A 25470-nucleotide genomic window follows, 5' to 3' on the forward strand; every position below is an offset into this window, starting at 1 on the left:
AACTGACAGTTGGGAGCTCCCAATACATTAACTGAGTCCCCGTAAGATCACCTTACAATGAAGTCCATCAAGTGATAAGGCCTTATCCTGAACATAGAGCTTCTAACAGAAGCTCACCATTCTCACTATGAACGGATAGGCAAGGGTCTACTATTTGAGGAAAGCCTGTTATGCAAAAGGCAGAGACCGGAGCCAGCCATAAAACAAGCAAAAACAAGTCAAAGGAAGCAAAGACAATGCAAGGAGCTGAAGAAAACTTCAAAAAACTTAAAATTAGCATACTTAGCTGGAAAAGGCAATGAAATAGATTCTACCCTAGAGCCAGCAGAAGGCACACAGGCCTGCCAACAGTTAGATTTTAGCCCACTGACAGATTTTGGGCTTCTGACCTTTGAATTATAAGATAATAAATTTATGTTATTTAAAAATATATTAATATCCTTAGATACATAAGAGAAAATATTATCTCAAAACAACTATATGCTATATAATTATAATGATACAACATTCTGGAAAAGGGCGAAACTATGGAGACAGTGAAAAGATCAGTGGTTGCCAAGGGTCAGTGGGGAGGGAGGTATGAATAGTCAGAGCACAGAGGATTTTTAGTGCAGTGTCACTACTCTGTATGACACAATAATGGTGGGAACATGTCGTTATCCGTTTGTCCAAACCCACAGAATATATAACACCAAGAGTGAACCCTAATGTAAACTATGGACTTTGGGTGATAATGAATGTCGATATAGGCTCATTGATTGTCACAAATGTTACAAATGCACCTGTCTGGTGTAGGATATTGATAGTGAGGAAGGCTGTACATAGTGGGGGGCAGAGGAAAATGGGAACTCTCTACTTTCCCCTCAATTTTTCTCCGAAACTAAAACTGCTTTAAACAATAAAGTCTATTAAAAAATAAGGGTGTATTCATCACTGCAAGCATTTACGATGCTATAGAAAGGAAGCAAATCAGAGGACAAGATAGGGCCCTTGGAAGATAAAAATATAAGAGCATACATTTAAAAAAAACCAATAGAAGCAAGATGGCCGAATAGGAACAGCTCCAGTCTCCAACTCCCAGCGCGAGTAACACAGAAGACCGGTGATTTCTGCATTTTCAACTGAGGTACTGGGGTCATCTCTCTAGGGAGTGCCGGACAATCGGTGCTGGTCAGCTGCTGCAGCCTGACCAGCGTGAGCTGAAGCAGGGCGAGGCATCGCCTCACCTGGAAGCGCAAGGGGGAAGGAAATCCGTTTTCCTAGCCAGGGGAACTGAGACACACAACACCTGGAAAATCGGGTAACTCCCACCCCAATACTGCGCTTTAAGGAAACAGGCACACCAGGAGAATATATCCCACACCTGGCCGGGAGGGTCCCACGCCCACGGAGCCTCCCTCACTGCTAACACAGCCGTCTGCGGCGATCTATCCGCAAGGCAGCAGCGAGGCTGGGGGAGGGGCGCCCGCCATTGCTGAGGCTTAAGTAGGTAAACAAAGCCGCTGGGAAGCTCGAACTGGGTGGAGCTCACAGCAGCTCAAGGAAACCTGCCTGTCTCTGTAGACTCCACCTCTGGGGACAGCCCACAGCTGAGGTCCAATAGGGAAAGCAGCGGGGGCGGTGCAGAGGCGAACGACTCTGTCTGACAGCTTTGGGGAGAGCCGTGGATCTCCAACGCGGAGGTTGAGATCCGAGAACGGACAGACTGCCTGCTCAGGTGGGTCCCTGACCCCTGAGTAGCCTAGCTGGGAGACATCCCCCACTAGGGGCAGTCTGACACCCCACACCTCACAGGGTGGAGTCATCCCTGAGAGGAAACTTCCAAAGGAAGAATCAGACAGGTACACTCGCTGTTCAGCAATATTCTATCTTGGCAACCTCTGCTGCTGATACCCAGGCAAACAGGGTCTGGAGTGGACCTCAAGCAATCTCCAACAGACCAACAGACAGTCCTTCTGACTGTCAGACGGAAAACTATCAAACAGGAAGGACACCTATACCAAAACCCCATCAGTACGTCACCATCATCAAAGACCAGAGACAGATAAAACCACAAAGATGGGGAAAAAGCAGGGCAGAAAAGCTGGAAATTCAAAAAATAAGAGCGCATCTCCCCCTGCAAAGGAGCGCAGCCCATCGCCAGCAACGGATCAAAGCTGGTCAGAGAATGACTTTGACGAGATGAGAGAAGAAGGCTTCAGTCCATCAAACTTCTCAGAGCTAAAGGAGGAATTACGTACCCAGCGCAAAGAAACTAAAAATCTTGAAAAAAAAGTGGAAGAATTGACAGCTAGACTAATTAATGCAGAGAAGATCATAAACGAAATGACAGAGATGAAAACCATGACACGAGAAATACGTGACAAATGCACAAGCTTCAGTAACCGACTCGATCAACTGGAAGAAAGAGTATCAGCGATTGAGGATCAAATGAATGAAATGAAGCGAGAAGAGAAACCAAAAGAAAAAAGAAGAAAAAGAAATGAACAAAGCCTGCAAGAAGTATGGGATTATGTAAAAAGACCAAATCTACGTCTGATTGGGGTGCCTGAAAGTGAGGGGGAAAATGGAACCAAGTTGGAAAACACTCTTCAGGATATCATCCAGGAGAACTTCCCCAACCTAGTAGGGCAGGCCAACATTCAAATTCAGGAAATACAGAGAACGCCACAAAGATACTCCTCCAGAAGAGCAACTCCAAGACACATAATTGCCAGATTCACCAAAGTTGAAATGAAGGAAAAAATCTTAAGGGCAGCCAGAGAGAAAGGTCGGGTTACCCACAAGGGAAGCCCATCAGACTAACAGCAGATCTCTCGGCAGAAACTCTACAAGCCAGAAGAGAGTGGGGGCCAATATTCAACGTTCTTAAAGAAAAGAATTTTCAACCCAGAATTTCATATCCAGCCAAACTAAGTTTCATCAGTGAAGGAGAAATAAAATCCTTTACAGATAAGCAAATGCTTAGAGATTTTGTCACCACCAGGCCTGCCTTACAAGAGACCCTGAAGGAAGCCCTAAACATGGAAAGGAACAACCGGTACCAGCCATTGCAAAAACATGCCAAAATGTAAAGACCATCGAGGCTAGGAAGAAACTGCATCAACTAATGAGCAAAATAACCAGTTAATATCATAATGACAGGATCAAGTTCACACATAACAATATTAACCTTAAATGTAAATGGACTAAATGCTCCAATTAAAAGACACAGACTGGCAAACTGGATAAAGAGTCAAGACCCATCAGTCTGCTGTATTCAGGAGACCCATCTCACATGCAGAGACATACATAGGCTCAAAATAAAGGGATGGAGGAAGATCTACCAAGCAAATGGAGAACAAAAAAAGCAGGGGTTGCAATCCTAGTCTCTGATAAAACAGACTTTAAACCATCAAAGATCAAAAGAGACAAAGAAGGCCATTACATAATGGTAAAGGGATCAATTCAACAGGAAGAGCTAACTCTCCTAAATATATATGCACCCAATACAGGAGCACCCAGATTCATAAAGCAAGTCCTTAGAGACCTACAAAGAGACTTAGACTCCCATACAATAATAATGGGAGACTTCAACACTCCACTGTCAACATTAGACAGATCAACGAGACAGAAAGTTAACAAGGATATCCAGGAATTGAACTCATCTCTGCACCAAGCGGACCTAATAGACATCTATAGAACTCTCCACCCCAAATCAACAGAATATACATTCTTCTCAGCACCACATCGCACTTATTCCAAAATTGACCACATAATTGGAAGTAAAGCACTCCTCAGCAAATGTACAAGAACAGAAATTATAACAAACTGTCTCTCAGACCACAGTGCAATCAAACTAGAACTCAGGACTAAGAAACTCAATCAAAACCGCTCAACTACATGGAAACTGAACAACCTGCTCCTGAATGACTACTGGGTACATAACGAAATGAAAGCAGAAATAAAGATGTTCTTTGAAACCAATGAGAACAAAGATACAACATACCAGAATCTCTGGGACACATTTAAAGCAGTGTGTAGAGGGAAATTTATAGCACTAAATGCCCACAAGAGAAAGCAGGAAAGATCTAAAATTGACACTTTAACATCACAATTAAAAGAACTAGAGAGGCAAGAGCAAACACATTCAAAAGCTAGCAGAAGGCAAGAAATAACTAAGATCAGAGCAGAACTGAAGGAGATAGAGTCACAAAAACCCTCCAAAAATCAATGAATCCAGGAGTTGGTTTTTTGAAAAGATCAACAAAATTGACAGACCGCTAGCAAGACTAATAAAGAAGAAAAGAGAGAGGAATCAAATAGACGCAATAAAAATGATAAAGGGGATATCACCACCGACCCCACAGAAATACAAACAACCATCAGAGAATACTATAATGCCTCTACGCAAATCAACTAGAAAATCTAGAAGAAATGGATAATTTCCTGGACACTTACACTCTCCCAAGACTGAACCAGGAAGAAGTTGAATCCCTGAATAGACCAATAACAGGCTCTGAAATTGAGGCAACAATTAATAGCCTACCCACGAAAAAAAGTCCAGGACCAGATGGATTCACAGCTGAATTCTACCAGAGGTACAAGGAGGAGCTGGTACCATTCCTTCTGAAACTATTCCAATCAATAGAAAAAGAGGGAATCCTCCCTAACTCATTTTATGAGGCCAACATCATCCTGATACCAAAGCCTGGCAGAGACACAACAAAAAAAGAGAATTTTAGACCAATATCCCTGATGAACATCGATGCAAAAATTCTCAATAAAATACTGGCAAACCGGATTCAGCAGCACATCAAAAAGCTTATCCACCATGATCAAGTGGGCTTCATCCCTGGGATGCAAGGCTGGTTCAACATTCGCAAATCAATAAACGTAATCCAGCATATAAACAGAACCAAAGACAAGAACCACATGATTATCTCAATAGATGCAGAAAAGGCTTTTGACAAAATTCAACAGCCCTTTATGCTAAAAACGCTCAATAAATTCGGTATTGATGGAACGTACCTCAAAATAATAAGAGCTATTTATGACAAACCCACAGCTAATATCATACTGAATGGGCAAAAACTGGAAAAATTCCCTTTGAAAACTGGCACAAGACAGGGATGCCCTCTCTCACCACTCCTATTCAACATAGTGTTGGAAGTTCTGGCTAGGGCAATCAGGCAAGAGAAAGAAATCAAGGGTATCCAGTTAGGAAAAGAAGAAGTCAAATTGTCCCTGTTTGCAGATGACATGATTGTATATTTAGAAAACCCATCGTCTCAGCCCAAAATCTCCTTAAGCTGATAAGCAACTTCAGCAAAGTCTCAGGATACAAAATTAATGTGCAAAAATCACAAGCATTCTTATACACCAGTAACAGACAAGCAGAGAGCCAATCAGGAATGAACTTCCATTCACAATTGCTTCAAAGAGAATAAAATACCTAGGAATCCAGCTTACAAGGGATGTAAAGGACCTCTTCAAGGAGAACTACAAACCACTGCTCAGTGAAATCAAAGAGGACACAAACAAATGGAAGAACATACCATGCTCATGGATAGGAAGAATCAATATCGTGAAAATGGCCATACTGCCCAAGGTGATTTATAGATTCAATGCCATCCCCATCAAGCTACCAATGACTTTCTTCACAGAATTGGAAAAACTGCTTTAAAGTTCATATGGAACCAAAAAAGAGCCCGCATTGCCAAGACAATCCTAAGTCAAAAGGACAAAGCTGGAGGCGTCACGCTACCTGACTTCAAACTATACTACAAGGCTACAGTAACCAAAACAGCATGGTACTGGTACCACAACAGAGAAATAGACCAATGGAACAGAACAGAGTCCTCAGAAATAATACCACACATCTACAGCCATCTGATCTTTGACAAACCTGACAAAAACAAGAAATGGGGAAAGGATTCCCTATTTAATAAATGGTGCTGGGAAAATTGGCTAGCCATAAGTAGAAAGCTGAAACTGGATCCTTTCCTTACCCCTTATACGAAAATTAATTCAAGATGGATTAGAGACTTAAATGTTAGACCTAATACCATAAAAACCCTAGAAGAAAATCTAGGTAGTACCATTCAGGACATAGGCATGGGCAAGGACTTCATGTCTAAAACACCAAAAGCAACGGCAGCAAAAGCCAAAATTGACAATGGGATCTCATTAAACTAAAGAGCTTTTGCACAGCAAAAGAAACTACCATCAGAGTGAACAGGCAACCTACAGAATGGGAGAAAATTTTTGCAACCTACTCATCTGACAAAGGGCTAATATCCAGAATCTACAAAGAACTCAAACAAATATACAAGAAAAAAACAAACAACCCCATCAAAAAGTGGGGAAAGGATATGAACAGACATTTCTCAAAAGAAGACATCCATACAGCCAACAGACACATGAAAAAATGCTCGTCATCACTCGCCATCAGAGAAATGCAAATCAAAACCACAATGAGATACCATCTCACACCAGTTAGAATGGCAATCATTAAGAAGTCAGGAAACAATAGATGTTGGAGAGGATGTGGAGAAATAGGAACACTTTTACACTGTTGGTGGGATTGTAAACTAGTTCAACCATTATGGAAAACAGTATGGCGATTCCTCAAGGATCTAGAACTAGATGTACCATATGACCCAGCCATCCCACTACTGGGTATATACCCAAAGGATTATAAATACTCTACTACAAAGACACATGCACACGTATGTTTATTGCGGCACTATTCACAATAGCAAAGACTTGGAATCAACCCAAATGTCCATCTGTGACAGACTGGATTAAGAAAATGTGGCACATATACACCATGGAATACTATGCAGCCATCAAAAAGGATGAGTTTGCGTCCTTTGTAGGGACATGGATGCAGCTGGAAACCATCATTCTTAGCAAACTATCACAAGAAGAGAAACCAAACACCGCATGTTCTCACTCATAGGTGGGAACTGAACAATGAGATCACTTGGACTCGGGAAGGGGAACATCACACACTGGGGCCTATCATGGGGAGGGGGAGGAGGGAGGGATTGCATTGGGGAGTTATACATGATATAAACGTTATGCACATGTACCCTAGAACTTAAAGTATAATAAAAAAAATAAAAAAAAAAAAAAAAAAAAAAAAAGACAAAGAAAAAAAAATAAAAAAATAAAAAAATAAAAAAAACAATAGAAAGGGTGGAGATAAAGTTGAGTAAATATCCCAGAAAGTAAAACAAATGGACAGAGATGGGCCAATGGAAGAAAATACAGATCTTTAGATCAATTCAGGAGGCCCAAACATCAAAACTAATGATAATTTCCAAAGCAGGGAAAATGGAGGTGAAAATTATTGCTGAAATCACACAGAACACTTCCTGAAATTAAAGTAGAGGAGCCTCCAACTTTACAGGGTCCACTGAGTGCCAAGCACTGTGAATCCAAACAATAAACAAAATTTGACACAAAGGAACATCATCATGAGATTTCAAAACACTGGCAATAAAGAGAAGATCCTAAAAACTTCCAGAGGGAGAAACAGAGGTAAAATTTCAATGATCTTGAATCAGAATATCTTCAGGCTTCTCAACAGCCACACTAGAAACTAGGCAACAGTGGCATAACTCCTTCACAATCTTTGGGAAAAATTATTTCCACCTTAGTATTCTATACTCAGCCAATTTATCATTCAGGTATGTGGGTTTAACAAATAAGGCCTCTGAAATTTTGCCCCAGATGTGTTCTTCTCAGGAAGATAAATTAATATGATCTCCATCAATTTGAGGAAGAAAACCAAGAAAGAGAAAGACACAGTATGGGAAACAGGAGAAAGGGAAAAAGAGTTCCAGGATGACTGCTGTCATTATGTAATGTGTTTAACTATATTGAGAAGATATTGTTTGGGGATGAATAGTGATAGGTACGTTATGAAAAAAAGCAAAAAAAAAAAAAATGAGGCAATGATTAACTCCAGTGGGAAAAAGTTTGTGTGATAAAGGATAAATTAAACGTAATGATAGTATACTACCTGGCTCTGCTGTGAACTATATTTACATAATTATAATAACAGAAACATTGTATCTGATTTAAGTAAAAATGGTGATATGATTATACTGGGAGTTTGGGGTAGGGAAAGAGTAGAGTATACAGAGTGGTCCAAGACAGTTAAATATTTATCTTCCAGGGTAGGGAGGCAAATAATTTTCTTAAAAAGGCAAAATGAAAAACTTCAGTATAGACACGTTATATAGAAATATGGAAGTACATACCAGAAGCTGAAGAGATACAAAAGTTAGAAATGGCTGCCTTCATGGAGTATAAACTGGTGCTCTATTTGATGTTGATAACTATTTACAAGTATTACTTTGATAAAAATTCTAAAAATAAGTAATTTATATAAGAGTTTCTGGAGCCAGATGAGCAATTCAAGCATATCAACTTAGTTGACAATAAGTTTGACACTAAGTTGACACTTAGTTAACACTAAGATTGAATGCCGGGGAGAGTCTCCTGGCAAGATGGCAGAATAACAAAATAACTTGTATGAGTACTGGAAAGGTGTTGGCAGTTTCCTTTCCATGCTATTGGGCCAACCAATCCCCTTTTGTTCCTGCAACAAAGAGTCTGCAGCCCAGAGAGAGGAAGAGGCTTGTCTATGGTTCCATTATGAGTATGGCAGGGCAAGGACCAGACTTGTTCAGCTAAAAGCTGACTTTCTAGCCTTGACCCTCAATTCAGGCCTTCTGTGACCACAGCCCTATCACTGCTTCTCAGCACTTAAGAAAGAAGTCACAGAGGTTTCATAGCCTTTCCTCTGAGGTAGATCCTATTAATATCCCATTTTGCAAATAAGGTCACTGAGGCACAGGGTGGTTAAGTAAGGGTTAAATAAAGGGTGAAGGTGGGGCAGGCCTTTGTGGATAGGATTTCTGGATGCAACAGCACATGAGGTAAATTTTTTGAGTTAGATTTTCATTTTGAACTAATTATAGATTCACATGCAGTTGTAAGAGAGATCCCATATATCCTTCACCTAGTTTCCCCTAATGGTAACATCTTACAAAATTATGTTACAATGTCACAACCAGGATATTGATATTTTACAGTCAAGATACAGAACAATTCCATCACCACAAGGATCCTTCTTGTCTGCTCAGCAGAATTTTCTGTAAATCCATGTAGGTTGTTATGTGTATCCATAGCTTGTTCCTTTTTACTTCTGAGTAGTATTCCATGAGATGGAGGTACCATAGTTTGTGTGCCCATTCACCCATTGACTAGTTGCATGGTCTTGGGTGAGACATGTAACCACTCAGTTTCCTCCTTCATAGATCTAGATTATATAGTGCTTACTTTGTAGGATTGTTGTGAGGATTAAATGAGTTCATCTTTAGAAAGATTTTATAACAGGACTGTGCACACACTAAGTACTATATAAGTGTTGGTTAAATAAAATATAAATAAGTCAGTCCAGGAAGTCATCCTGGATTTGAAGAAGCCACAAAAATGTTTGCTTTCCTGATTAGCAGAAAGATTGCCTGAATTTAGTCTGAAAACCAGAGAGTTAAATAAACCGTTTCAGAGGGGCTGTGTTTCTAGTCTATTTAGGGTAAATTGAAAGACACTTGTAAATGGTCTCTATTTTTCAGCTTTCCTTTAGTTTAGAAGCAGGAACATTTTTGCCTGCTCTTTTTCAGCCTCCTAAACATGGGGTCCCTCTCCATCTTCTTGTGCCCAAAGCTACTCTTAACAGTGCAGCATTGAAATCCTCTGCTACACTGCTGATATTTCAAGCCCTAGTCAAAACATCAACCTTGTTTATGTCAGGCGTTACCAAATGCCCAAAACAAATGCTTACGTCAAGGAAAGCATGGTGAACTCATTGCTGAGCTGTGCTGTAGATCGACTTCTGGGACCCAAGATCCTTGATAAGGGCTCCATTCTAGATATGAGCTATGTGGAGGTGAAAGTCATGCCTATCCTGGCTCCGTGGTGTGAAGTGAAATGCAAGACTTATTTAATGTAACACTTGCAAACTCCAAACCCAATGTGAGATTCAAAAATCCCTGGGAAAGTTCAAGCAGCCCCGGTAGTCCCAGGAGAGAGGAAAGAACAGGTCTTAAGTGTTTGGAGTGTTACTTAAATCCCCTCCTGCTAAGGAAGGACCAAGTAGACGGAGACCCAGCTTGCAGAAAGCCCGCTTCCTGTTCTTGCCCCAGCCCCTCCTCAAACTGGAGAATTTAAACTGGGAATTTGCAAGCTGAGTTGCATAGGTAAAAAACTGGGACCAAATCTGGGCCAAAAGAGTTTGTGGTGCAAATTACATTTCTCTGTTAATTGTAATCTGTTAATTACATGAGAACACAGGGTAGAGCAAGCAGAGACCTTGCCTGCTCCCTGGCCCCCACCCTGAGGAAACCCAATGCTCTGTGTACGCACTGGTTCAGCGAGCCGCACACAATTTCAAGACACGAAGGCGTACATTGCAATACACTGCTATATTTAGAGATAATTGAGTTTTTCTTTCTTAAGGCTTGATATAAACTTTGATTACATAGCATTTTTTAAATTTGCTGTTATTCAAGAAAACCCTGGGAACACCATGGTGAGCAATGCCTAGTTTTTATCATTTGCATTTTTCATTTGCATATTTTAATACCTCTGACTACAGCTCCACACCTACATGGACAGTCCCATGAGAGGGAAAAGAATATTTTTCAGGAATAATAATACCTTTTATGGTTGGGGAGGGGTTACCAGCTGAATTTTGTCATTCAAGGGGTTGGAGAAAAAAAATGTGGGTCTTGGAAAACTTTGGGATGGCTTGACCCCATTTCAGGCTCCCCAGGTCATGCCCAGCTAAAGAATGGGGGCCATGTTGAAAAGCCCCAGGTAGCCTCCAACTTCTCCCACTTGTAACAAGAGCTTCTGCAGTGCTACAGGGGAGGAGGTCACCAGAGAGTTTCAGCTGAACAGCCTGGAAGGACAGGAAGGCCTTAAAAACCACTTTATTCTTCCTCTTTGGGGCAGAGATGAGACCACTGAGCCAGGAGCAGGCCAGAACCCAGGGCTTCTTCAGTCCTCCCATTGGACTGGGCCATGCTGCTTTGATCCCTGGGATAGAACCAGAGCCTTGGATCCGTGCTCCAGTTTGGGGAGATCTCTTCATGGCTTCCTATTTTGGCATGTGAAACAAACAAACAAAATACACCTAAAATCCACACAATCAGAGAATCGGTAGTCTTAATTTCATCTCCTAATCTAATGCTGTGTAACAATATGGGAAATCTATGGGACAATCTTTAGCCTTCTCTACAGTATGTTCTCTATAGAAATAAGCAGGACTTTTTAAAAAGATGGCTATATTTTAGCTATCTGTTTACTGTGGGAAGCCTAATCTGCATGCCTTCCCTAGGAATTCTGGGATGTCAGATTTGCTACCTGGATTCTTGTTTCCTTAAGAACCTCTAGGTTTCTTGAGGGAAACATCAAGACTGATATTTTGGTTACTGTTACAGTGGGATATGAGTTTTCAGAACGGGGTTTGGGTTAGGAGGACTAGGCAGAGAGGGCAGAAATGTTTCCTCGGCAAGAGAGGGCTGAGGGCCTTGTGCTTTGTCTAGACCCTGGTAAGAAGGTACAGGGCTGTGTCACTGAGATGATTGCTACTCTAAATCCTGAGGAACTCTCTCCAAGTTTATTTATTCAATCAATATTTACTGAGCACCATTTTATGTACTACAAGCCAGATAGTGGGGTACAGAGGTAGACAAGACATCTGCTGCCTCTACTTTATGGAGCTGACAATCTAGTGGGGGAGACTGCTGAGTTAACAGGCAATTATGGTAAACCAAAAGAGCCAGGCTGCATTATGGGCTGTAGCTGCCACCACAGAGAGGCCACACTCCCAACAACTGACTTTGGAGGTGTCTTAGTCCATTCTGGCTGCTATAAAAAAGTACTATAGATTGGGTGGCTTATACAAACAGAAATATATTTCTCATTGTTCTGGAGTCAGGAAAGTCTGAGATCAGGATGCCAGCATGGTTGATTTGCGGTGAGGCTTCTCTTCTGGGTCAAAGACTGTCTACTTCCCAGTGTCCTAACCTGGCAGAACAGCAAATGAGGTCTCTGGGGCTTCTTTCATACAAACACTAATCTTGTTCATGAGGGCTCCAGCCTCATGACCTCATCATCTATCGAAGGTCTCACCTCCTAATATCATCATGTTGGAGGTTAGGGTGTCAGCAAAGGAATTTTAGGCGGACACAAACCTTCAGACAATAACAGGTGCCACATAAATCCTTTACATAATTTTAAAACAAGCTAAAGTACATAAAAAGTGGTCCCTAAACATCAAAAGCAAAATGAAAACAAAATAAAAATATCAAGAATCTGTGTAGAGAACTTATTTCAAGTGACTTAAATACATAGTAACTTGACTGAGCATCCCTAATCGGATTTATTATAAGGAAAAAAAGAACTGCAAAAAAAAATCTTAAATTGTTTTTGGTAATCATATTCTTGGTAGTAGTGCTACTTTTGTTATTCTGAGACTGTCATTCATGTGTTGTGGGAAAAATTAACTGAGTGTGCTGGTTTCATTGGATGGAAGAGATTAAATAAAAACCCTGTAGTCCTGAATCTGAATTGAAAGTGTTAGTACGGATTCATAAATTATTTTGTCTTAAAAAATATTTTCTACCTCTGCCTCTGAAAAGGCCTAGAAACAATGGCAAACCTATTGGCAAGGATACTGTTAGTGCCCAGATCTTGATTTCTAAATACCATTTATCATTAAAAGAACAAAGGTTCCTGGAGAAGTGGCTGATTTCAGGTCTGGGATAGAAAATGTACCAGACAACCCTGGAACTGCTTGTCAAAGCAAGGGAAGTTGTCAAGGACTACTATCATAGCAAAATGTTTTAGGACCCAACCTGTATAGACTCCCATTGGCCAAATATATAACAGTTTGAGCATCAACAAGAATAATTACTGCAAAGGCCTGGAGCAGAACACATATGTTTAAATCTGTGAGATTCTAATGATAGTGAAAAGTTTAAAAAATTGGTCTCATTGGTTCACATATTTGGAGGATGCTAGGGAACCCAACTCCTTATTTTAAAAACAGGTAAATAAAGGGAGAAAAATAAATACTTCTCCTGCCTTTCCAATATAAAGGTAACCAAATAGTTGATGACGAGAAGTCTCTTTTTATGAAAGTATTCCAGCAAATAAATGAGAAGGAATGAGAAAAGTAGAATATCACCATTTTGAAACTCTAATGAAATGATGGACATTGTGGTACAATCCACTGATGTTATTCCTATTTCCCAGTTTTACAGATATTCAATTGTGAGTATATTAGTCATGGCTGTCCAGAGAAACAGCCAATATAACATACACTCATCCCTTGGTATCAATGGGGGATTAGTTCCAAGACCCCCAACAGGTACCAAAATCCTTGCATGCTCATGTCTGTGATATAAAATGGCATAGTATTTGCATATAAAAGCTATGTACATCTTCTGGTATACTTTGAATCATCTCAAGATTACTTACAATGCCTCATACAACGCAAATGCTATATAAATATTGTATACTGTATTATTTTACTTGTAGTATTTATAACTGTATTGTTATTTTTATCATTTTTTTCCAAATACTTTTGATCCATGGTTGCTTGAATCTGCAGATGTGGAATGTGACTGTGTGTGTGTGTGTGTGTGTGTGTGTAGTATATATATATGTGTGTGTGTGTGTATATATATATAAAAAATTGTGTGTGTATACACACAGGTGCATGCACACACACACATACACAGAGACAGAGAGAGCTTTATTATAAGGTATTGGTTCATACATTGTGGAAGCTGAGAAGTCCCCACAATCTGCTGTTTGTAAGGCAGAGATCCAAGAAAGCTAGTGGTATAGTTCAAACACCTGAAAGCCAGAGAACTGACGCTATAGATTCCAGTCCAGGTCAAAAGGCCCGAGAACCAAGAATGTCAAAGGCAAGAGATAATCGATGTTCCAGCTCAAGCAGTCAGGCAGACAGCAAGTTCAACATTGCTCTGCTTTGTTGTTCTATGTGGGCCCTAAATGGATTGGATGATGCCCAACTACATGGGGAGGGCCACTTGTTTTGCTCAGCTACCAATTTAAAAGCTAATCTCTTCAGAAACGCCCTCAGAGACACACCAGAAATAGTGTTTAACCAGATATCTGGGCATCCCTTAGCCCAGTCATGACTGACTTTTTCACTCGTTATAATTCTCTGGAGCTGCAACCAGGTTGTTGTGTGTATCAACGGTTTGCTTCGTTTTCTTGCTGAGTGGTATTCCAGCATGTGGATGTATCACAGCTTGTTTAACCATTCCCATTGAATAATATCTGGGCTGATTCCAATTTTGGCTATTATAAGTAAAGCTTCAATGAACATTCATAAACAGATTTTTGTGAGAACACAGGCTTTCCTTCCCCTAGAATAAATGTCCAGGAGCGCAATTGTTTAGTTATATGGCATTTGCATACATAAACACATATGGTAGTTTAGCTTTATAAGCAATTGCCAATCTGCTCTCCAGAATAGCTATATCATTTTATATTCTAATTGCCATTTACAAGTGATCCAGTTTATCCACATAATTGCCAACTTAGTGTTGTTCCTTTTTAAAAAACAAAATTTGAGAGTTTATTTGAGCAAACATTGATTCATGAATCAGGCAGCACCAAACAGAAAGTGGTTAGGGCTCTATGGAAGGAGTGGGGAGAATGTTTATATAGGGTGAACAAGAAGTAAGTCAAAGAAAATATTTGATTGGTTACATGTGTATAGTTGCCTTGTTTGCTCTATCTCATTGGGAAATCCCAAGTTAGATAATATAGGTTAGTTGGTGGCTTCCAATGAATTTAGCTTAAGTTTCACTTTTCTCTGAGATGGGCATTATAAGAAATAGCCCATGTTAAGTTGTAACTGTGTTTGGAAATCAAGCAAGGTTAGGGTCACTTTCCAGGTCTAACTGGCTTCATGGGTGAGGGATTTCTTCAAGCCTGTTCTCCACTTTATTTTATGTTAACATCACACAGTGGCAATGCTAAGGTAAAAACTTGAGCTTTTCTAGTGAGATGGTTAATTTTCTGTGTCAACTTGACTGGATCACGAGATGGCCAGATATTTGGTTAAACATTATTTCTAGTTGTGTCTGTAAGGCTGTTTCCAGAAGAAATTAGCATGTGAATGGGTAGACCAAGGAAATGAATTGTCTTTGCCGGTGTGGGTGTGCATGATCTAATCCACTGAGGACCGGAATAGAGCAAAAAAGGTGGAACGGGTGAGTTCATGCTGCCTGACTGCTGGAGCTGAGACACTGATCTCCTACCCTCAGTACTCCTGGTTCTGAGTCCTTCAGACCATTCTGCTTTGTTCCTTTAAAAAAGAAATTAGCCATTCTGATAGGTATGTAGGGTATCCCATCATGGTTACAACGTGCATTCATTGATAACTAACAATGTTGAGTATCTTTTCATGTGTTTATTGCCATCTGTGGATTATCTTCGGTGAAATACATCTTTATGTCTTTTGCCATTTTCTAATTGAATTGTTTTTTACTGTCAAAGAACTTGTATCTAGAATATATAAAGAGTTCTCAAAACTTTGCAGTTTTAAAAGAGTTCTCCTGTCTGTAATTATTGTTTCATCATTTTCATAGGGTCTTTCTCAGAGCAAGATTTTTTTCATTTTGATGTAGTCTAATTTATCTATTTTTCTTTTTATGGGGCATGCTTTTGGAGTAATGGCTAAGAACTCCCTGCGTAGTCCTGAATCCTGAAGATTTTTTCTTGTGTTGTTTTTTTCTGAGTTTTATAGTTTTACATTTCACAATTACTTTTATGATCCATTTTGAGATAATTTTTACGTTAGCTGTGAGATTTAGATCAACGTGGGGTTTTTTTTGGCTTATGGATATTCAATTGCTTCAGCATCATTTGCTGAAAGACAAACCTTTCTCTGTTGAATTGCTTTTGCAATTTTGTCAAAAATCAAAAGGTGGTTCTATTATGGTTCTTTCTATTTCTCGGTTCTTCATTCTGTTCTATTGGTCTATGTATCTGTCCCTCCAATAATCCTGTGTTGTCTTAATTACTGGAGCTATAAACTCAACCTTAATATTGGGTAGAGTGATACCTTCCACTTTATTCTTTTTTGACAAGATTGTTTTAGCTAATTTAAACCTGTGCCATTCCATGTAAATTGTAAAATAAGCTTGTATAGATCTACAAATAAACCTTGCTGATATTTTGATAGGAATTATGCTAAATTTGTGTATCAATTACATAAGAATTGAAATCTTTATTATGTTGAGACTTTTAACTGAAGAATACGATGGTTTATCTCTCCATTTGTTTAGGTGTTATTTGATTTCTTTTGTCAACTTTTGTAAATTTTGGCATACTGATGCATGTTTTCTTAAGTTTATACCAACTATTTCATTTTCTTTGGAGCAATTTTTAATGGTATTGTGTTTTGAATTTTGGTTTCTACATATTTATTGTTAGTGTATAAAAGTGTTATTAAATTTTGGGGTATGTTGGTCTTGTATTCTACACCCTTGCTGAATTGACTTAGTAGCTCTTGAATATTTTTATTGATGCTTTGGAATTTTCTATACAGATGATCATGTCATCTGCAAGTACAGGAAGTTTTATTTCTTCATTTCCAATCTGTATATCTTTTATTTCCTTTTCTTGCCTTATTACAGTTGCTAGGACTTCCAGTTCTATGCTGAGTAAAAGTGCTGAAATCTGAAAGACTTGCCTTGTTCCAGACCTTAGGGGGAAAGCATTTATTCTTTTACCATTAAGGAATTATAAATTATTTCAGGTATACTAATATGATGTAGTTATGCTTCAGAAAGGATTGATAATACCATTTTATTCTCTACAATTCCATATTTCCATAATAGAAAGTTTAAAAAGTTAGAGTGTAGGGAGTGTTATTGACTAAAAGAGACAGACACTATGAGAACCTTGTTTGCACTGATTCAAATCAAATAATTTTAGTATGGATTCATAAGGAATCATTGTTAATTTGGTTGTGATCATGACATGTTAGACTTGTTTTCCAAAAATTCTTTATCAGTTAGAGCTGCATACTGAGTCTAGATTTTCAGACTCTCAGTCTAGTGCTCTTTCCCCATCTACTGCCTCTCAGTCCACACCAGCCAAACAGAATATCTTTAAGTCTGACTGAAGCTTAAAGCAGTGGGGGTAGGGATAGGTCTTTGGCCATAACAACTCACAGGAAACTGCCTGTGCCCTCCAGCATATCAACTGGCTTTGCAAGCACCCGGCCCAGATGTGTCAGGCCTATGGACACAGACTGTCTTTATGAGGCCTGCTCAATGCTGTCTGTGAGCCCAGGGTCGCCCAGCCACCTCCTGGCCAGGGGCATCCTGGGTGGCTGCCAAACCAATGACAGAGTTCACACTCTCAGGCCTTTGCTCCTCCTTCATGTTGACTGGAAAGTCTCCATCTTCCACAGCGTATGTGGGGACACTGCAAGCACAGTTGCTGGCTGGCAGAGCTCAGGCCACTCTTCATTGTATGCAAGCCATGAGCATTGAGCACTTATTCAGCAAACATGTACTCATTTACTAAGAAGTGACTAGGTGCCCAGGAGCTCACCAGGTCAGGGGGCAGGGCTGAAGAAAGCATAAGGATCCATAAGCACAAATTGGTACAGACCCCAGCCAGATGTTAAGGGAGTGGGGAAGAGCTGGTAGGAGAGAGCCTAGAAGGAAGGACAGGAATCAGGCCTGTGCAGAGCATAGAGGGTGCAGTGAAAGCAATGTGGGGCTAGGGAGCAGCCTGGGAAAAGCCTGGAGTGGGTAACTTGTGGAAGATGGAGCAGTTCCTTTTGTTCAGAGTGGAGAGTAGGTGTGTGAGAAGGGGAGTATCAGCAGATGGAGGGAAGCAGGTTGAAGTCTTGATAGGGAGGACCTGCAAGGCCAGTGAAGGGCTCTTGAGGGAAAAGTGGTATTTTTGAGCAAAAGTAGGGTGGGGGAAGCAAAATGACCACAGTAATGAAAGTGGGATTATTTTTTACTCCCAACCATCCCTCATGAAAACACTCCAATAACATCTGTTATCACTGTGCATTTTCCAACACGCAATTTGAAACCCTGCCACAATTAATGGGGCCCAACCAAGTTACGGGGTGCATATTCCGAGGGAACTTGTGAAAACAGATGTTTTATGCCAGGTTGTGTCCATGTCTCCCTACTACAGAGCTCCTCACTCATCCACACAGGAGCCATGCTACGGGAATAGAGTTTACCTACTGGAAAAGCCACCCTTGGCAGTGCCTGTATTCCAGGTCTCTGTTGGATGTGCCTCAGGGCAGAGCCTAGGCTATGGCTTGGGAAACAGCCATGAAACCAAATGTTGCACACTCACTACACCTAAGGTGCTTTTATCTGGTGGAGAGAGGAAGGCCAGGCATAGAATTGCTTTCATATCAGGACAAACGAAACAAGTACAAAGTCATAATAAATCAGGCCACCATTAGGTAGCTCATTTCCTTGAACATTTATTATGGGCCAGGCCCTGACCCAAGCACTTTCACATACATCAGCTTATTGGATCCTCCCTGAAACCCTGTGGAATAGGCCATATTATTAGCCCCATTTTAAAGCGCAGGAAATCAAGGCCCAGACAAATGAGGTAACTTGCCCAAGTTCACACCTGGCTACTAAGAAAACAAGACAGGCTTCAAATCCAGGACTGGTTAACCTCAAAGCCCACGTTCTTTCCACTATAACACATCTTGGAGCCTACTTTTTTTCTTTCCAACTTAGAATTTTGAAATATAGATTCACAGGAAGTTACAAAGATACTACAGCATGGTGTTGTATACCCTTAACCCAGTTTTCCTCAGTGTTACATGAAATGTAACTATAGTGCAATTATCAAAACCAGGAATTTGATATTGGTACAATGTGTGTATAGTTCTATGCCATTTGATCACATGTGTACATTCCTGTAACTATCACCACAATCAAGATAAAGAACTGTTCCATCACCACAAAGATCTTCCCTGTGTTACACCTGTAAACACACACACACACACACACACACACACACACACTCAATCCCACCATCTCTAACCTCTGGCAACTAGTAATCTGTTCTCCATCTCTATAATTTTTCATTTCGAGACTGTAATATAAATAGATTGTTTTTTTACCTCATTCATCATAATGCCCTTGAGATCCATTCAAGTTATTGCACGTATCATTAGGTCATTTCTGGTTATTGCTGAATAGTAATCCATGGTTTGGATGTACCATAATTTGTTTAACCATTCACACACTGATGGATAGCTGAGGTCTTTTCAGTTTTTGACTATTACAAACAAATCTGCTATGAATATTTGTGTAGAGTTTGTGAAAATAAGTTTTCATTTTTTCTGGGATAAATGGCCAGGAGAGAAATTGCCGGTTGTACAGTAGTTGCATGCTTAATTTTATAAGAAACTGACTCTTTTCAAAAGGGGCTGTACCATTTACATTCCCACCAACAATGTATAATCCAGTTATCATCTCCAGCATTTGTTGTTGTCAGTATTTTTTATTTTAGCCACTCGAATAGGTGTGCAATGATATCTCATTGTGGTTTTTATTTGCATTTCCTTGATGGCTAATGAGGTTGTGCTTATTTACCATCTGTGGATTATCTTCCACAAAATGTTTCTTCATGTGTTTTACCTATCTTCTGACAGGAGTTGTTACTATTATTATACTGTTGATTTTTGAGAGTTCTTTATATATCCTAGATACAAGTCTTTTGTTGAATATGTGGTTTGTAAATATTTTCTCCCAGTCTGTAGCTTGTCTTTTCACCCTGTTAACAGTGCCTTTCAGAAGTAAAGTAGTTTTGGTGTGACCCAATTAATCTATTTTTTTAATAGACTATGATTTTGGTGTCAAGTCTAAGAATTCTTCACCCAACCATAGTTCCAAAGATTTTTGCTTATGTTTTCTTCTGAAGCTTTATACTTTTACATTTTACATTAAGTCTGTGATCCATTTTGAGTTTAAAAAGTGTGACCGTTAGGTCAAAACTTTTTTTTTTTTTTGACTATGGGTGTCCAATTTCTCCAGTGTCATTTGTTAAAAAGACTATCCTTCCTCCATTAAATTGCTTTTGCGACTTTATCAAAAATCTGTTGGGCGTATTCGTGTGGGTCTATTTATGAATTCTCTGTTCTGTATCACTGATCTATATCAGTGTCTGTCCCTCTGCCCTAAACACACTATACTGCTTACTGTGGTTATGCAATAGGCCTTAATATCAAACAGAGAAATTCTTCCTAGTTTATTTTGATTTTTCAAAGTTGTTTCAACTATTCGAGTTCCTTTGCTTTTTCATATAAATTTAAGGATAATATTGTCTATATTTACAAACAAATTCTGCTGGAATTTTGATAGGAGTGGCATTAAAACTGTATTTCAATATGGGGAGAATTGACAACTTTACTATGTTGCATCTTTTCATCCCTGAACATGGTATGTCTCTCCATTTATTTCTATCTTCTTTAATTCTTTCATTAGCGTTGTGTAGTTTTCGGCATAAACATACTGTGCGTGTGTTGTTAGATTTACAGCTAAATATTTCCTTCTCTCTCTCTCTTTTAGAGTTACTTTAAATGGTATTGTGCTTTTAACTATAGTTTCTACATGCTTGTTGCTAGTATACTGAAGTAAGGTTGGCTTTCGTGTGTTGATCTGGTGTACTGCAACCTTGATGAAGTCTCTCATTACTTGTTTTATACATACCTCAAGATTTTTAACATAGACTATCATGTCATCAACAAGTAGGAACAGTTTTAGTTCTTCCTTTCTAATCTATTCCAGCTATCTCCTTTTCTTTTCTTATTGAGCTGGGTAGGACTTTCAGTGACATGTTGAGTAAGACTGGTACTAGCAGACATCCTTGTTTTGTTTCAGGCTTTAGAGGGAAAATGTTCAGTCTTTTACCATTAAGTATGACATTAGTTATAGGTATTATGTAGTTGCTATTCCCCTCTGATTAGTCTGCTTGGACTGCCATTACAGAGTATCACAGACTGGGTGGCTTAAATGAGAGTTGTGGGGTGATAAAGAGATCTCTGGTATCTTTTCCTCTTCTTATAAAGACATCAGTCCTATTGGATTACGAACCCACTCTTACTGTCTCATTTAACAATAATTACCTTGTTAATGGCCCTGTCTCCAAATACAGCCAAATTTGAGGTTAGGACTTTAACATATGAATTTGGGCAGGGGGCACACAATTCAGTCTGTAACACCCTCTATTCCTAAGTTACTAATAGGTTTTTAAAATTGTAAATGCCTGGTGGATTTTGCCACATGCTTTTTTGATTTAATCGATGTGATTTTTCTTCTTTAGCCTGCTGATATGATGGAGTACATTGATTGAAAATATTGAACCAGACTTGCACACCTGGAATAAACCCCACCTTGTCATGCTGTATAAATATCTTCATATATTGCTAATATATTTTAAAAGAATATTTGTGTCTATATATTTCATGAGTTATATTGGTGTTTGGTTTTTTTTTACTGTCTTTTCCCAGCTTTTGTATTGGATAAGACTGGCCTCATAAAATAGATTTGAAAGTATTTTATCTTCTGTTTTCTGGAAGAGGCTGTGTAAAATTGGTCTTAATTCTTCTTTAAACTTTTTCTTTTTTGAGACAGAGTCTCACTCTGTCACCCAGGCTGGAATGCAGTGGTGTGCTCTCAGCTCACTGCAACCTCCACCTCCCAGATTCAAACGATTCTCCTGCCTCAGCCTCCCAAGTGGCTGAGATTACAGCATGCACCACCATGCCCGGCCATTTTTTTTTTTTTTTTTAGTAGAGATGGGGTTTTGCCATGTTGGCCAGGCTGGTCTCGAATTCCTGACCTCAAGTGATCCACCCTCATCAAACTCCCAAAGTACTGGGATTACAGGCATGAGCCATCATACCCGGCCTTCTTTAAACTTTTGATAGATGTTCTAACCAAACCATCTGAGCCTGGAGATTTCTTTTTCACAGTTATACTTTTAAACTGCAATTGAATTTTAATGGTCATATGGCTATTTAAATTATTGTTTTCATATTGAGTAAGTTTTGGTAGCTTGTACTTTTCGAAGACTTGGTGTATTTTATCTAAGTTGTCAAATTTATGTGTGTAGAGTTGTTCATAGTATTCCCTTGTTATTCTTTTGGTGACTGCAGGGTCTGTAGTGATGGCCCCTGTTTCACCCCTGAACTGGTAAATGTCTTCTCTTTTTATTGTTAGTATCATGAGACATTGTCAACTTTATGGATCTTTTCAGAAAACCAGATTTTGTTTCACTGATTTTTGTCTTGTTTTCTGTTTTCAGTTTCACTGACTTCTGTTATTATTCTTCCTTCTGCTTGTGTTGGAATACTTGTTCTTCTTTTTTAGGTTCTTAAAGGAGGAGCCTAAATTAATGATTTGAGACTTTTTATTTTCTGCAATGTATGTGTTAGTGTTATAAATTCATTCTAGCACTGCTTTAGCTGTGTCTAAAAAATTTCAATATGTTGTAGTTTTTTTTATGTTTATTCCATTGTGGTCACATGATACATTCTGTATGATTTTAATTAAATATGTTGAGGTTTGTTCTATGTTCCAGGATATGGTCTATCTTGGCGAAGGTCCTGCAGGCACTTGAAGAGAATGCCTTTTCTGCTTGTGGGTGAAGTGTTCTACAAATGTCAATTAAATCCTGTTGGTTGATAGTGTTGTTGAGTTCTTCTACATCCTTGCTTTTTGTCTTGTTGTTCTATCAAGGGTTGAGAGAGTGGTGTTAAAGTCTTCAACTGTAAGTGTGGATTTGTCTATTTCTCCTTTTAGTTCTATCCTTTTTGCTTCACGTGCATTGCAGTGTTGTTGTTTGGTTTGTACACATTTATGATTGCAGTGTCTTTTTGGTAGATTAACTCTTTTTTTTTTTTTTTTTATATGGAGACTTGCTCTGTCACCCAGGCTAGAGTACAGTAGCGCAATCTCAGCTCACTACAACCTTCACCTCCCGGATTCAAGCGATTCTCCTGCCTCAGCCACCCGAGTAGCTGGGATTACAGGCACACGCCACCATACCTGGCTAATTTTTTTGTATTTTTAGTAAAGACGGGGTTTCACCATGTTGGCCAGGCTGGTCTCAAACTCCTGACCTCAGGTGATCCGCCCGCGTCAGCCTCCCAGAGTGCTGGGATTGCAGGCGTGAGCCACCACGCCTGGCCTAGATTGACTCTTTTATTATTATATAATGTTCATCTCCGTGTGTAGTAATTTTCTTTGTCCTTAAGTCTACTTTATCTGATATTAACATAGACACTCCTGCTCTTCTTTGATAAATGCTTGCAGGATATTTTTCTAATCCGTTTATTTTCAACCTGCTTATATTGTTATATTAAAATAAGTTTCCTGTAGACAACAATAGTTGGGTCATGCTTTCAAACCACGTTGCCTGTGATTTTAAAATTCCATTCTGAAATATCTATACTGTTTTTGAGAATATCCATTTGAATAGTTTTTTAGTAGTTGTTCTAGGTGTTACATTATGCATACATAACTTTATCACAGTCTACTGGTGTCACACTTAATTAGTTTAAATAAAATGTAAAAATCTTACCTTCATTTATGTCCTTTTGTCCCACCCCTTACTTTATAGTATAATTGTAAAAAGTATTTTCTCTACATACATTTAGAATTCATCAGACTCTGTCATAATTTTTGCTTTGATCATCTAACATAATTAGAACACTTAGGAGAAAAATGGTCTATTATTTTTATATGTGTTATTACTCTTTCTGCTGTTCTTTATTCCTGATGCTCTAAGGTTTTTATTTTGTCATTTACTTTTTATTTAGATAACTTCCTTTAGCCATTTTTAAGAGTAGATGTGCTGGTGACATATTTTTAGTTTTCTTTTTTCATCTGATAATTTGTTCATTTCACATTTATTCCTGAAGGATATTTTTCTCTAAGTATGGGATTCTAGGCTGACAGTTCTTTTCTTTCAGCACTAGAGAAATGTTACACCATTACCTTCTGGCCTCCATGATTTCTGAAGAGAAATACAATGTCATTCAAATTAGTTTATGTTGCTATGAACCGAATATTTGTGTCACCTAAATACATATGTTGGAGCTTAATCCCCAATGTGGTGGTATTTGGAGGTAAGGGCTTTGGGAGGTATTTAGGTCATGAGGGACCATCCTGAATGAGATTAGTAACCCTTATAAGAAGAGATGTCAGAGCACTTGCTGTCTCTCTCCTCCATGTGAAGATACAGCAAGGTGATGGTCATTTACAAACCAAGAAGAGGACCCTCATGAGAACCCCACTATGCTGGCATCCCATCCTCAGACTTCTAGCTTTAATAACTGTAAGAAATAAATTTCTGTTGCTTAAGCCACCTAGTTTAGGATATTCTCTCATAGCAGCCTAAACTGACTGAGACATACTTGTATAGATAATGAGTCATTTCTTTTTAGTTGCTTTTAATACTTTTTTCTTTGTTTTTACTTTCGTGAAATTCGATTATGATGTGTCTCAGAATGGATTTTACTCAGTTCATCCTGCTTGGGTTTTGCCAAACTCTTTGAATCTGTAGGTGTATGTCTTACACCAAACTTGGGAGTTTTTCATCCATATTTTTTTCCAATAATTTTCTCTCTCTCCTCTCCTCTCCTCAGATTTTGATGATATAAAATATCCTGAAGTTCACTGGTTCTTTCCACTGTCTTCTCAATTCTTCTGTTGAGCCTATCTACTGACATTTTTTTTTTTTTTTTTTTTTTTTTTTTGAGACGGAGTCTCGCGCTGTCACCCAGGCTGGAGTGCTGTGGCCGGATCTCAGCTCACTGCAAGCTCCGCCTCCCGGGTTCACGCCATTCTCCTGCCTCAGCCTCCCGAGTAGCTGGGACTACAGGCACCGCCACCTCGCCCGGCTAGTTTTTTGTAGTTTTTAGTAGAGACGGGGTTTCACCGTGTTAGTCAGGATGGTCTCGATCTCCTGACCTCGTGATCCGCCCGTCTCGGCCTCCCAAAGTGCTAGGATTACAGGCTTGAGCCACCGCGCCCGGCCTCTACTGACATTTTTATTTCAGTTATTGTATTTTGCAATTCTAAGAATTTAATTTGGTTATGTGTTGTTCTTTTATTTCTTTATTGGGACTTTCTATTTTTTTCATTTGTTTCAAGAGCATTCATAATTGCTCACTGAAGCATTTTTTTACAATAGCTGCTATAAAATCCTTGTCAGATAATTCTAACATCTCTGTCATCTAGGTATTGACAATCATTGTCTTTTCTCATTCAAGTTGTGATTTTCCTGGTTCTAAGCATGACAAGTGATTTTTGAACATATCCTGGACATTTGGGGTATTATGTTGAGATTTTG

The sequence above is a fragment of the Trachypithecus francoisi genome, unplaced genomic scaffold (genome assembly GCF_009764315.1).
Source record: "Trachypithecus francoisi isolate TF-2019V2 unplaced genomic scaffold, Tfra_2.0 Lachesis_group6, whole genome shotgun sequence".
NCBI classification, from domain to species: Eukaryota; Metazoa; Chordata; class Mammalia; order Primates; family Cercopithecidae; genus Trachypithecus; species Trachypithecus francoisi.